The following is a 15,496-nucleotide window of genomic DNA, read 5'->3' as shown; positions in this document are numbered from 1 at the left end:
ACACTTTAAAAATAATGGAACCTTACTTTCTTGTTTTTCAGTGTAGTCAAATGTAGGGTAGCAAGACTATGCACATTTTTAGGAAAGCTAGTCAAGTGTGATAAGACTGAATATTTGACTAGGTTTTATTTTCCAATAAGTCATTTTGGGATTTTTTATACCTTCACTCTCATTATGAAACTGAAACCTTTCACAATCACCTAAACTCAAATTGACCTCATTTGTGTGTCTTCTTTTGGACTTCAGTTAATTTGTGAGGTATAAATTAACATCAGTCATTCATTACATTTATTTAATCAGTCTGCCATTTACCCTTGACAAAGAATTTTACCTTGGAAACAAATATATCTGTTACATTTTTTAGTAGCACTACTGAGGATAGGAGGTGTGTTCCATTATTTTAGAGATGAGTGAAGGATTTAGGCAACTATCCAGCTCAAGCCCTTAAGCATATGCTTAACTTTAAGCATGTGAGTAGTCCCATTGCAGTTAATGAGATTGTTTGCTTGTTTTAAGCTAAGCATACATTTAAGGGCTTTGCTGGCTTGCCCTGCTAGAGATTGAAGAGCATATGTTTGTGAATAGGGAATTTTTAAAACTCCTAAAATGAAGCTTCTATTCTGTCTGTACCATCTCTTGCTCTGCCATCTCTCAACACTTCTGCAAGAACTTCATAACCAACTGTACTTCAGTACTAGGGTTGATCAATGAATTGTCAGGATTTTTTTCAAGTTTTCTTCATGATATATGAAAATAGCTACTTTAAAATGAAAAATGAATTTGAAAGTTCTTCAAATTGGATATTGCAAGAGTAAGTGACAATGTAAACAGAGCTGCCATCTTGTGGATAACAAGGTAATGAGCCAGTTGCTGATGCTGCAAGAATAAAATAGACAAATGCTTGTAATAATTATTAACTCTTCCTGACTTGGAACTCTTCTGAAATAGAATTCTGAGAACAGCAATTTTGAGTCTGTACATTTAATCTCTAAAACCTCATCATCTTAGTTCTAATTTTCCCCCAAATCTTTAGACTTCACCCCAACCATGTTAATAATGTGTAGGTTAAGCTACCTCAAAAGACTTGTGTTTTTCAATTAGTCTTTGCTGTGTTTTGTAATATAAATAATTGGTTTAACCATTAAATTGATTTGACAGATATAACTGTCAGGCAATTAAATGCAGTAATTATTTCAACTTGCGGGAAATATGTATTCATGAAACTGAGTTTCGCTTCGCTTGAGCTCTAAAATCTCATCATCTGTTTGATCCATCAGAATTATTTCTGTGTTGATTAATACTGTATTCTGGGAGAAAGCAGCATGCTTACTCACTAAGAGTCAGTCATCTTTTTTCTTCTGCTAAATGTGATTTGTATTTTACTAAAGACACCGTCAGTAGTAGCTCATTGCCTGTGCCATGGATGCCATACTGTATGTCTCATATAACAAGGGAGGCTAACAGACCACTCTTATCATAGTAACACTCTGAGAAAGTAGTATATGCATTTTTATAGCATTAGGGTAGGCTATTTACTTTGGTTATATATCATTTTTTTTACCCCAAAATACAGGGATAATATGAGTAAAACATTATTTGAGCTACTTTGTGTCTTTTATATGCTTTTCACTCAGATGGTCATTTCAAGGAAGTACCTGACAGCTATTTCTGCAATATTAGCTTGCAATTACTGTCTATGCAAGAGAGCTTTAGTGGTCCATTATCTAATTTATTTTTTTATTTTGCTCTTTGTACAGCCAATGGGAAAAGTTAGGTTTAACACACTGGAAAGCTTGTTTTAGTGTTGATAATAAGTACATTTATTATGATCATGGAGCTGCTATTTCACTGACAGCTTCACAGCTACTACCTGTTGGGTCTGACCATCTCTCTATAATCATCCAAATTTCTACCACATTGACTATACAGCAATATTAATTTTAATGTCAAATGTATGTGTAAATTGATGATTTACTATCATTAAGATACGTCATAAGCCACTCAACTTAAAGATACTAACTTACCACAAGTTTACAGTATAAAAAGGCATGCTAATGAAAGTATGCTGGAGTTTAAGTGAAAATTCCATTTAACGGATGGGTTTGGGGCAATATTCTCCTCTTAAATTCGCAATGGTCCTCTATTGCTTATTGTGTGCTAATTTCATGAGTAAAACTACTAACATAAATGACTATTCAGTGGCCAAAATATAAAATCTGGACTCTCATGTGTTAGTGTCGATGGAGGCTTTTTTCCAGCATACTGTACTTTATCCACATAGAGTATCTACCAGTTCACATAAGAATAAATCATCCTGTTAAGGAAATGAATTATTGTGTGTGTAAGAATAACAAATGTATGGGACATGAATTCATCATGTTAAGATTAGTTAGATATGGGAACTCTACATTTTACAGACCAAATCAACCTACATAATCAGATTTTATCAACAGTGACTCTTTGTTTGATCTTGGCTATTTATAGCAGTAAAGTTTCAGAAGAATATAACTTAAACATGTGATATGTCTAAGCATATTTTACTTCATAAATATATGACTCATATCTTCTTAGCAATTACTATGTCTTACCTTTATCATTAATCATAGAAAAGCAAAGTTGCCTTTCCTATTGTCCAAATTCATCTTTCTGATCTGTAATTCAGTTTTATGTCACTTTGCATGGTAATGAATCTTTTTTTTCTAAATATACATTTCCATCTAAACTTCTATGTTTTCTAGGCAGAAATAAATGATATGGGACTTTCATTTTGGCCTAAAGTACATTTTGACTAATAGGCTTGCTTCCAGATCCCTACACAGAGCTGCTGTTTATTAAGTCCCCAGAATTTAATCTTCTAAGTCTCTACAACTTGGTGAAAGGACCACAAGGCAATGGCAGAGCTGTTTATCAAGTTTATTTGAGAAATCTTATGATATGTTTCACATTCTATATTAAGCAACAACATTTCTGAATATATATCTTTCCTGGGAAATAAACTGAACAGAAGGAATTTTAAACACAACCCTTACTTTTAGTATTAGAAATACGGAATTGCAAAATAACGAATAGGCTATACATTTTACTCCAAACAAACATCAAATCAAGCTCCTATACAGTCAAATAAGCAAAAGGGCACAATTCAAAGTGATGGGGAAATGATAAAGCAGATAAAGTAGTACAAAAGCTCTATATACAACATGTAACATATATGACCTGTGATTTTTTTCTTTGCATAGATCAATAGGATATTCTATCAGTTAAAACTGAAAGATCAAATTATTATTTCTATCTTGTTTTTTTTCTGAAACAGTTCTTTAATAGCTGGATTGGGGCTCATTTTAAAGTTCACATGATTTGTGGAATATTTCTGGTAACATAAAATATATAGTGCCACTATATTTAGGACATCAGATTATTGACAGTGTGTTTCATGCCTCATTCACCACACAATATCTGAGATCCTACTTTACATTCAAAGAATAAGAGCACATTTACATTTGTGCATATCTTTACTTTTATTTTATTTTTTAAATTCTTAAAATACCAGTGTCTTCCTGTAGCTAACCTAATTATAGATATATATGCAATGTTCTCAAATTTAAATTCCCTTTTTATGTGTATCTTTGAGAAATCTCATAGCTTAATGGGATGCAATATAAAATCATTAAAAAAGTGAATTCTCCAGATGCTGTATGCATTAACCTTTCATTTAATACCCCTTCTGTACAATATTTTGATGATTACTGTCATTTAGCAAACATTATGAAAATGCAATTCCCCAGGGCTCTTGTTTAATAAATTAGGCAAATTAGGTTTTGGATTTTTTTTTATTTTAACTGTTTAAACAGCCTGCACCTGTCACCCAAAGTGGGAGCTTTCAGTACATTCCATTCCCCCCCACACTCCACCCCATATATATATAAAACCACATTTCAATTTGCAGCTGACAGTTTAGGGTTAAGATATGATTCCAGGTAACAGAAGCCAATGAGAATACACCCAGTTGATGTTTGTGACATCATCTTACAGTCAGAGTACATAGAACAGCCGAGGTAGCTTTCAGCCTCAGCACCAGTGCCATAATGATGGATGTTTACATCTCTTCATTGAGAGGCGATTATCTTGCTTTTGTGTGAGGCCCAAAAATCACTCATGCTGCCTGCTTGCACAGAGCACTGTTGGATCTAGCTGAACGAATTGTTTTCTCTGTCTCTGGTAAGAGTCTCTTCTATTTTATCTTCTCTTTCAGAATAAAGGTGATGCATCCAACCTGTATAGGGAATTGTTTTCTTAGTCCAGAGGGTTACAGAAGCTATAATATGTAAAGAGTGGTTTTTATTGAAAGAAAGATGCTTTAGGAAAGGATGTATTTCAAAGGAAAATCAAGTGTATGCTTATCTGATAAACTTTACTTTGCAATATAAAATAAACAGTATTGCTATCAATGTTTAACTTTACGGTAACTGAAGTTATCATTAGATTGACAAGATTGTTACTCTGAACAATAATTTATTGCATGTATTTTTCCTTCTTTCTATAAAAATCAAGTATTTAATGGCAAACAGGAGATGGGGAAGGTTAAGGATAGAGACTTTAATATCAGATAAAACTTTAAAAAAAATGTTTTGAAATACTTTTGTGGAGGTGTATTCCAAAGTCATGGAGACTGATACTTAGTTGTTCAAGTTACAGACTCTGAAATAAGTTGTGGTTACTTTGTTCCTGGTTATCATTTAAAAGGACAAGGAACTTGGTAATAGATTTACAGCATTTTATGCACAAATAGCTGTACTTTTCAATGAATAAAATTTTTCCCTCAATTATAGAGCACAAAATCTAAGGTGAGAGAAAATTGATTATCTATTTCAAAGAGCTAGAAGCACTGTGGTTCATATCAGGGAGTTCTGCTTGTATAGCCTCCCAGTTTTGCCACAGAATAAGTACATTTAACGCTTGCGAACTGATGTGGATTTAGGAGATTAGCAGTGACACTGGCACTGACAAATCAGATACAATAAAGGATTTAATTGACTGAAGGAGTTCAGGGGCTACTGTATGAAGAATCCAATAACCAGTTCAACTAGTCACGCAGTGTATATAATGGGAGATGAATAACAGACTACAGTTAATTTAAAAGCTGGTGAGACAATTATTTATTTGGGAAAGACTGGAATTCACTAAATACCTATAATTTAATATCTTGCTGCACTTATTTTAATAATCTGTGATCGTACAATAAAAAGTTTTAAATAATTGCATATGTTGCAAGCATTCTGAGTGCTTGCAATTCTCACACTTCTTGTCATTCAGTCTAGTTATGAATAGTTGTCTAGGTCTGTGCTAATCAGTATTTTTGTCAAATAATAGCCATTTTCAGCTCAAGCATCACTTAAATACAGAGAATTTCTCAGCTGTGTTGTACTTTTTCATTTTTACTAATGCAGTCCTGTCTTTGCAGTTCTTAATATTTACCACATTTGTTTTAGCTTTCAGTCAATATGTGTCCAAGCTTGAATCAAATGTTAGATAGATAGATAGATAGATAGATAGATAGATAGATAGATAGATAGATAGATAGATAGATAGATAGATATTATAGAGGGGCTTGATATGATATATTTTAGTTGGGGCAAAATCTCCATTACCCTGTATTGTCTTTTCAATGGCAAAACCCAAAGCACCCTGATTAAGGTTCGAAAATCATGGCCTATAGGCAGATTGAAATTTTTACGTTTTCTGAGTTTCCCCTGCTTGCTTGTATCGTTAACAGGTTGCACTAATCTTCTGTCCCCCTCCTTAAATAACTGGGCTTAGTCCCTGAGGCTGAGAGGAATAAAATAAAAGTACACAGTCCTTAGCATCAGCATTACAAATTTATACACTGTACAGTTTCATGAAGTTTGCCTATCATTACTAGAATTAATATAAGAGCATACAGTAAATCAGCCTCCCAGATAGACAAAAGTCATGTATGATATGGAGAAACTAGCTCTTAGCATTGCCAAAATGCTCAGGGAATTAGAGATTCTACTCAGTTTGGATCCCCAAGTCCAACCCCCACAAGTTCAGACAGTTCATATTCAGGGGGTTTGTATCAGACCTATTGCATATACTTATTAGAGGAATTTAAAAGTGAGTGGATGTGATAGGGTGTGCACACTACATCACCCCAGATAGAGTTAATGAGGACCTGTGAAGCCAAATAGATGACCTGGGAGAGGGAGAGATTAATTGAGTGAAGCCTAGCTGAGGAAGGGCTGAGCAGCACTATGAAGCCAGGAGGCTGAAAGCCGAAAAGAGGCTGCAGGGGAAGGAAGGTGCAGTCACTTTCTGGGATGAGGAAGGTTGTCATGGACAAGGAGGAATTCCAGAGAGAAAGAGAGAGAGAGAGCATAAGCTCTGGGATCTTGCTCTGGAACAAGGAATTTAGCAAGAGGCTAGGAGGTGGTAAAGTAGCCACAGGGAGTAGAGTAGACGACTGCTGTAAACCAGAAACTGTCAACAGGAGAGAGAGAGGCTGGGTAGGAAGGAGCTGAGGGAAACAGTAATGGGGAGGGAAACTGAGCAGACCTGACCTGATAGTTATGGGATCCCTAGACTGTAACCAGGTATAACAGGTGGACCCACGTTCCCCTGCTGGCTGCTGATGGTGTATGACAGAGCCCTGAGTAGGAGTTGAACACTATCCAGACAAGGCATTTGGACAGTGCTCCTGCTGGACTTTGTAACCATGGAAGAGGTGGACTAGATGGGTTCGCAGCCAAATAGCCAAGTTATCCAAAGAGAGACTATCATAGAGTGAACTGGAAGCACAAGGGGGTATCTGATGCCAAAAGAGCTACTTTCCCAGACCTGGACTCAAGAAGATGCCCTACTGGTGAGTGGGAAGCCTGTTACTGTGCATTATTATTTCACATAGCCTTTTGAAATCCCAGGAAAACTGTTGATTTTACAGTCCCAATAGCCAAGTGCCTAGTACACTCAAACTCAGTCAGGGAGCAAAGCATTTTTCTGTTCTTCAGATCAACGGAGAATCAGTTTATGGTTTATCATCAGTTTTTATACTACAGAGAAAATGAATTTTAAGTTTTGCTTTTAATAGGAAGCTAAATTCTGCCTGCCAAACCATAGAGATGCATCTTCCCTTCAGAAATATCATGTCAGACTGTTTCTTTGGGGGGAGGGGTATTATTTTTTTTGAGAGGGGAGCAGGTTGAGGGGATGAAGGGAGGACTCCATTGCTACTTGACTGTTAGCTCACCATTAGTCCAATACACAACTTCTTATATGCTACAGTTTGCACTTAAAACAAAGCATGACCACTGAGCATGTTTAGCTGTTTCCATATACCTTCTAAAGTCATTATAGTGGAGGAGGAATAAAAAGATTACTTTTGAGTTTAAGAATAGGCAGTTCTGTTTGTCAAGAAGTAACAATATTGCATGATTTCTCATGAATGAATCAACACACATCTTCACAATAATATCAGGTAACAGAGAAAGAGATCTGACACAACAAAAATTTCAATCAGTCCTCTTACACAAGGAGCTCACTTCAACCCATTGCTGATTTTGAACCAAAGGCCAATGTGAAAAATAGTGAAAGGTGCTTGCATAAACACAACAGGTTTAACATCCTGGGCAGAAAAGATAGGTCAGTCAACTGGGCAGAAACATGGAAAATAAATGTCTTGTCTATGATCAATAGTAAAACTATGAACAAAGATTCTTCTTCCCTCCATAATGTAAATAAGAGCTCAACATTTCCTTAAAAAAATAGGGAAATGCCAGAATTAAGGTAGAATTAAGGTATTAAAAGTATTGTTCGAGCATGCAGGGGTGTAACCAGGAAAGCCAACGCACAATTGGAGTTGCAGCTAGCAGTAGATGTGAAGGGTAACAAGAAGAGTTTCTACAGGTATGTTAACAACAAGAAGAAGGTTAATGAAAGTGTGGGGCCCTTACTGAATAGGGTGGGCAACCTAGTGACAGATGATGTGGAAAAAGCTGAAGTACTTTTTTTGCCTCAATCTTCACAGACAAGGTCAGCTCCCGGACTTCTGTACTGGGCAGCACAGTATGGGGAGGAGGTGAACAGCCCTCAGTGGTGAAAGAACAGGTTAAGTGCTATTTAGAAAAACTGGACATGCACAAGTCCAGGGGGCTGGATGCAATGCATCTGAGGGTGCTGAGGGAGTTGTTTGATGTGATTGCAGAGCCATTAGCCATTATCTTTGAAAACTCATAGTGACTGGAGGAGGTCCCAGACCACTAGAAAAAGACAAATATAGTGCCCATCTTTAAAAAAAGAGTAGGAGAATCTGGGTAACTACAAACCAGTCAGCCTCATCTCAGTGCCAGGAAAGATCATGGAGCAGGTCCTCAAGGAATCCACTTGGAAGAGAGGAAGGTGATCAGGAACAGTCAACATGGATTCACCAAGGCTAAGTCATGCCTGACCAACCTGATTGCCTTCTATGATGAGATAACTGGCTCTGTGGATAAGGGGAAAGTGGTAGACATGATATACCTTAATTTTAGCAAAGCTTTTGATACAGTTGTGACAGTTTTGGTCACAGAGACCTCCTTGGGACTGTTACCTGACATGCTGAGATTACCTCTGAGCCCGTTTTCCCTGCCAGCTTGGAATTCCAGAACCAAGCTGGGTTGAGCCAGAGTTGCTAGCCTGCTGCAGCACAGACCCAGGTCTGGTCCATGCCCCCAAGGCTGCAGACTTTAACTAAAAGCTGCTCAGCAGGTTTCCTATCTCCAGCACCCACTCAGCTCCAAATGGGATCCAAACCCCAAATAAATCCGTTTTACTCTGTATAAAGCTTATTCAGCATAAACTCATAAATTGTTCTCCCTCTATATCACTGACAGAGAGAGAGATGCACAGCTGTTTGCTCCCCAGATATTAATCACTTACTCTGGGTTCATTAATAAACAAAAGTGATTTAATTAAGTATAAAAATAAGATTTAAGTGTTTTCAAGTAATAACAGACAGAACAAAGTAAGTCACTAAGCAAAATAAAGCAAAAAATGCAATCCTAAACCTAACAGATTAAGAAAGTGTTTACAGGTAAAATCTCACCCCCAGAGATGTTCCAATACACTTCTTTCACAGACTAGACTCCTCCCTAGACTGGGCCCAGTCCTTTCCCTTGGTACAATCCTTGTTAATTCCAGCTCAGGTGGTAACTAGGGGTTTTCTCATGACTGGCCTCCCTCTTTGTTCTGTTCCACCTCCTTTTATAGCTTTGACACAAGGCGGGATTCTTTTGTCTCTCTGGGTCCCCACCCCTCCTTCTAAATGGAAAAGTACCAGGTTTAAGATGGATTCCAGTATCATGTGACATGTCATTGTAAGACCTCATTCTTCATTACCCACAGGTGGGCCCACATGTCCACAGGAAGGCTTACAAGTAAATAAACCAGCTACAACCAATCTCTCTAGTTAATGGATGACATCAAGATTCTAAACCACCATTAATGGCACACAATTTGCATAGTTACAATAGAACCTTAGTGTTAAACTTTATATTTCTAGCATCAGATACAAGAATAGTACATGCATGCAGATAGGATGAACACACTCAGTAGATTATAAGCTTTTTAATGATACTTTACAAGAGCCCTTTTGCATAAAGCATATTCCAGTTACATTATATTCACACTTATAAGCATATTTCCTTAAAACATATGGAGTGCAACATCACAACAGTCTCCCACAGTATTCTTGCCAGCAAGTTAAAGAAGTATAGATTCGATGAATGGACTGTAGTGTGGATAGAAAGCTGGCTAGATAGTCGGACACAATGGGTAGTGATCAATGGCTCAATGTCTAGCTGGCAGCCAGTATTAAATGGAGTGCCAAGGGTTAGTCCTGGGGCTGGTTTTGTTCATTCAAAAATGTATTCAAGGAAGTAACACATCTACATTTTTTTAACCTAGAAAAGTAACTAGTGGTTTGTGGTCAGTTTCCCTGTGGAATTTTTTGCCTAGTAGAAAGTCTCTGAAACATTCTCAAGCCCTTGTAATGGTTAGGACTTCTTTTTTCTAATTGTGTGTAGCATTGCTTTGTAATGGTGAATGCTCATGAAGCATATACTACTGGGAGGAGACTCTTTCTGAAGGAGGACTTCCTCTACCCTAGAGGATGAGACATTTGCAGAAACTTCAGTCATTATATTTCTCTTAGACTGGACCAAAACTGATGGAGTGCTCAGATATAGCTTTGTTTCTCTGTATGCCTGGCTCTTTTAATCCCCCCATACGAGGAATTTTGTGGACTTAGGAGATCTCATAATGGCTTTTAGTTCTCCACCAGATGAAGTATCAGTTTCTCTGGTTGTATCACCATGCACATAAATCAAAATACTTCACTCACACTCTGAGGCTCCTTCAGCCAGGTAATTGCTTGCACTTTCTCTGGATGGGGTTGCACCTCTGGTCCATCAATGATCTGGCCTAGAAACTTGATTCTATCTTTTGAGAATTCACCTTGGTAAATGATAGGCCTGCCTTCTCTAGTCTTTCCAGGACTACAAAGAGATGCTGGTCAATAAGGATATCATCCATTTGACAGAGAACCCTACCAGACCCTCCAGGAATTGCAATGTTTTCCTTGGGACGCATTCAGGAGCAGGTGGTATGCTAGTCAACTGAAACAAAAACTTGTAAAAGGTGTGGTGAATAGTTAATAGTGCTGATTTTGCAGATGTATCTGCCAGACCCTGGACTGGGCATCCAATGTTGGGAAAACTTTTGCTTCTCTAAGGTGTTCCAGGGTGTGTTCAGCACATGGGGCACATGTCATCCTCTACTGACATTCTCACTGAACTTGGCAAAGTTACATAGATCCAAACCTTGTCAGTCGGTTTTGAGACTACTGCCATGCCCCTGCACACCATTCAGCCTGTTCAGTCTGTCTATTTTGGAAGTTGCACCCATCTGCTCTTTGATGCTGAGCTCTGCTTTCATCTTGGGTGGTAAAGGGAAGGAGACTGTCCCAGGTTTAGACAGAGCAAATGAGTTTGCACTTGGTCTAAGTTTAATGTGATAATATCCCAATAGTTTTCCCAATCCTTGGAATTATTTGGGGAACCTCTTCCTGATTTCAAGTTCTAGGTCCATAGTCACTGGTTGTACTCTTATTAACCAAGCCTAAAACTGTGACTGCGGGGCAGCCAGCTAGAGTGGTATGTAGGCCATCTACAACATAGATTTCTTAGAATGTAGTCTTCTCTCCTAATTTTACAGTGGCCAAAATTTTTCCTTTCACATTTAATGGGGACTGTCAGGAACCTTTCAGTTTTGTTTTTTTAGCACTTAAAGTGTTGATGCTTTGTTTACCAGTGTCTATTTTGAAGTCTATTTAATAATTTCTCAAGGAGATTCTGGTTCTTTTTTGTCATCTCCTATGGCTCCAAAGTATATCCTTTTGGTCCTTTTCTTGAAAAACTATCATTGTCATGCATTTAGACAGGCAGATTACTGCATAATGTACCCTTTTTAGAGATTTCTTGCATGTGTGGTTCATTGCTGAATAAAGCTATTTGTTATGAGGTAGTTTGCCACACCATGGGCATTCTTTCACATTCTTGTTGGGCACCTTTTCTTTATTCTGTGTTAGCATAGTCCTCCCTGGATTCATTCATGCCTGTACTTGTCTGGGTGGGTATTGTTTCTGGGCATCCAGAGATATTTTCCTCCCCATGTCTATGGCTTCTATAGTGGATTCCACCTCAAAGTGATTCCTCAGAAAAATTCCTTCTTTATGTAGTAACTTTGAAGTACTATGTTTTAGGTGTCTCTAGTTAGTGGTTAGGATAATTTTGGGGTCTTTCTGTCCCTCAGCATCCTGGAAATCAAATTCTCCTGGAGGTGGTGTTTGGGACAAAAGCTGCGATAAATGTAGCCATCACTACAATTCTACCAAACTAGATTCCCCCCACCTCTCTTTTGTTGTTGTGTTGCCTTTCTGTGGAGTAAGGTAGTGTGGCCCCTTAAAGCAGCAAACTGGTGATAGTCTCACCTTCAGTGTCACTTACTTTCCTGCAGTCACTCCTGTGACTCAGCATAACAGATCTTTCTTGGTCCTGTGTGTGTGTAGGCTACTTCCTTGCCTGTTTTGCTGCTAGCTCTGTGCAGCTTCTGGCTGGCGGGGTGGGGGAGGACTTACTTTTCTCTTTTCTTTTCCTCTCTTCCCTTGCCAGGATGTTCTGTGATCTGTTGGGACGTATACAATTCCAATTGGACACTATGTAGAGATTACAGAGACCTAGGACACCATGGTCAGGGTGATTGCACAATTGTCTTTATTTCTTGTCTACATAGACCCTCACCTTCTTGCTATATGCCGCCCATTTGCCATCCTGAATAGTGGCTCTAAACATTCACAACTAATCCCAACCACAGTCCCAGTCTCCTTGCCCAATTAGCCTTAGCCTCCACTGCCCCAAACTCCCAGTTTCAACTTCCCTTCCAACTTTTGGCTCCCAGTCATGGTCTCCTTGCCCAGTCAGTTCCAGATTACGCCTCCAGATCCCAGTCACAATTTCTGTCCTTTGCTCCAGTCCCAGTCTCACCAGACTCCTTGTCCCAACCTACTCCTTTCCCCTCCTCAGTTTGCCTTTTGTCCCCTCTTCATTAGAATCAGATTGCATCCTTCTCACCACTTCCTTCTCACCATTGCTAGCACTGAGGTAACAGAGCACAGGAAAGACAGGCTAGAGCTCTCAGTTCTAGTGCCTGACTCCACCATTGCCTATCCATCAGGGTAAGTTTATTGTGGGCCATGAGACATTTTGCTGATGTTAAGCGTCTGCAGGTACGGCCCCCCGCAGCTCCCAGTGGCCGCGGTTCACCGTTCCTGGCCAATGGGAGCAGCAGGAAGCGCAGTTGGGTAACTTTTTCCTTGCATCCAACAGAGACCTTTAGATTGCCTTTAATTTAGAGGCAACCAACAAGAAAAGCAGGGAGTAGAGCTACTAGAGTTCCTAATAGGCTTATTAATTTCCTCATTGTGATGGAATAAGGAGGTATCCACTTCTGGCACACTTGTAATGAATTCCCTCTTGGACCTAGAAATGTTTAGTATCAGCACTGCAGTATGCACTGTGACCTCCAGGAATGTTAAACTAAGAGAAAGGGATTGGAATGGACTTTGCTAAATATAATACAGACTCCAAAGTCCCAAAGTACTGTGACAAGAATATGCAATCTTCTGACTTATACAGTTAAAAAATTATCCATATAAATAATTGTTTTAACCACAAAGACATTAGCAAATAATTGATTAGTTCTTGCCAGACAGATGTCTTTGGAGTAATCCAAAGACTGAAAATTGTGCCTTTTTAAATTAAATTAAAGTATTAAAACACTCCTTTCTCAGACTGCCTTATTAATTTTCTGTAATTTGGACACATTGGAATACTGAGGAAAGCTCTATTTAGCTCTGTTTTAGCTAGGAAATTACCTTAAATCTTTCACATTCTCCAGACAAGGTTGGCCCCTCAGAGTTTTGGAAACTTAGAAAAGAGGTAACTTAGTGGAGTTGGGCACCACTGGGTAAAAGGGAAAAATTTTCAAAGCTGCCTATGTGATTTAGGAGCATATGTCTCATTGAAAGTGAGTGGGACTTGTGCACAAAAGTTACTTAGGCAGGTCTGAAAACTTACCTAAATAGCTTATTCAACCACCTCATTCCCTTACATATTTTCTTTTAGTACCACTTTAAGGCCTTTCTTCTGTAAAGCAAAAGAAATATCTTTTTATGATTATATATAAGGTGTAGATATTTGGTGGTTTTTGTTTCTTGGGCAGGGATAAGTCCATTTTCACAGAGGAGGGGCCATCGAGTTCCCAAGCTTGTTTACAGCTGATTTGTCATTAGAACAGGGGAAAGACATTGAGTCCAAGTTAAATGTAATAATGAAACCCCAAAAAGGGGTGGTCTCCTCAGGCAGCTGAAGTTGAATGATGACACCTGTCATAAACAGATGGTTAAGGGTTAATGTCTCTTTTACCTGTAAAGGGTTAAGAAGCTCTGTAAACCTGGCTGACACCTGACCAGAGGACCAATAGGGGGACAAGATACTTTCAAATGTTCGTGGAGGGAAGTCTTTGTGCTTTTTGTTTTTGGGTGTTGTTTGTTCTTGGAACTAAAGAGGGACCAGACGTACATGCAAGCTCTCCAAATCTTTCTGAATCAGTCTTTCATGTGTCAAAATTGTAAGTAATAGCCAGGCAAGGCAGATTAGTCTTATGTTTGTTTTCTCAACTTGTAAATGTTTCTTTTGCTCGAAGAATTTTTACCTCTGTTTGCTGTATCTTTAAATCTAAGGCTGGGGGCGGGGTTCCTCTGGTCTATATAAATCTGAGTACCCTGTAAAGCATTTTCCATCCTAATTTTACAGAAATAATTTTTACTTTTTTCTCTCTTTAATTAAAAGCTTTCTTTTTAAAAATCTAATTAATTTTCCTTGTTTTAAAATCCAAGGGGATTGGGTCTGAACTCACCAGGGATTGGTGAGGGGAAAGGTGTGGGGATGGTTAATTCCTCCTTGCTTTAAGATCCAAGAAGTTTGGATCTGTGTGAAGCCTCTCAAGGCAACCCAGGGAGGGAAAGTCTGGGGGGAAAGGAGAGGAGATGGTTAATTTCTCCTTGTTTTAAGATCCAAGGGGTTTGGATCTGTGTTCCCCAGGGAAGGTTTTGGGGGAGCAGAAAGTGTGCCAGACACTAAATTCTGGCTGGTGGCAGCATTACCAGATCTAAGCTAGTAATTAAGCTTAAAAGTGTTCATGCAGGTCCCCACTTTTGTACTCTAAAGTTCAAAGTGGGGAAAGAAACCTTGACATGGTGTCAGTGATGGGATTTTTAGGAACAAAAAGCCAGTATGACTTTTTTCTCTCCTTTCTAGCTGCTTGGAAAGCAGCCTGAGGACTGAGGTGTTAAGTTTTTAACAAGGGTCTTTGTTAAGAGGAGGCTTCAAGCTGTGAGCAAGCAGACAGCAAAAAGGAATTTACAAGTTGAATTGTTTTCTTTCTTTCTACCTCTCGGGTATAGCTAGTTAGAAAATCTCTGTTAACCAAGCAGCCCTGAGCGGAGTGCATCCCAGGTTTCAGTGAGCTGCAGAGGCGGGTGTGGCCAGCACAAGAAAGCAGAAAAATGAGTACCAGTGGAGCAACTAACAAACTAGAAATGGCTAGGCTGTAAGCAACAGAGAACGACAACGAACATAGGAGACAGATGGAACTAATTAGTGCAGAAATAGCCAGGGAAGAAGCGGCCCACAAGAGAGCTATAAAGATAAAACAAAAAGAAATAGAGATAAAAGAAAAAGCCAAAGAGGCTGACCACCGGAGGGCTTTGGAGCTCCAGAGGGAGGCCCACCAGCAGGCCCTGGAATTAGAAAAGGCTAAGCAGGATGGAACAGCCAACCCTAACAACCCTTCTCCAGGTACTATTCCCCATCTCAGGAAATTCCCCACC

Source organism: Gopherus flavomarginatus, chromosome 1, assembly GCF_025201925.1.
Source record: "Gopherus flavomarginatus isolate rGopFla2 chromosome 1, rGopFla2.mat.asm, whole genome shotgun sequence".
Classification (NCBI taxonomy): Eukaryota; Metazoa; Chordata; order Testudines; family Testudinidae; genus Gopherus; species Gopherus flavomarginatus.
This window is presented reverse-complemented; position numbering follows the sequence as displayed.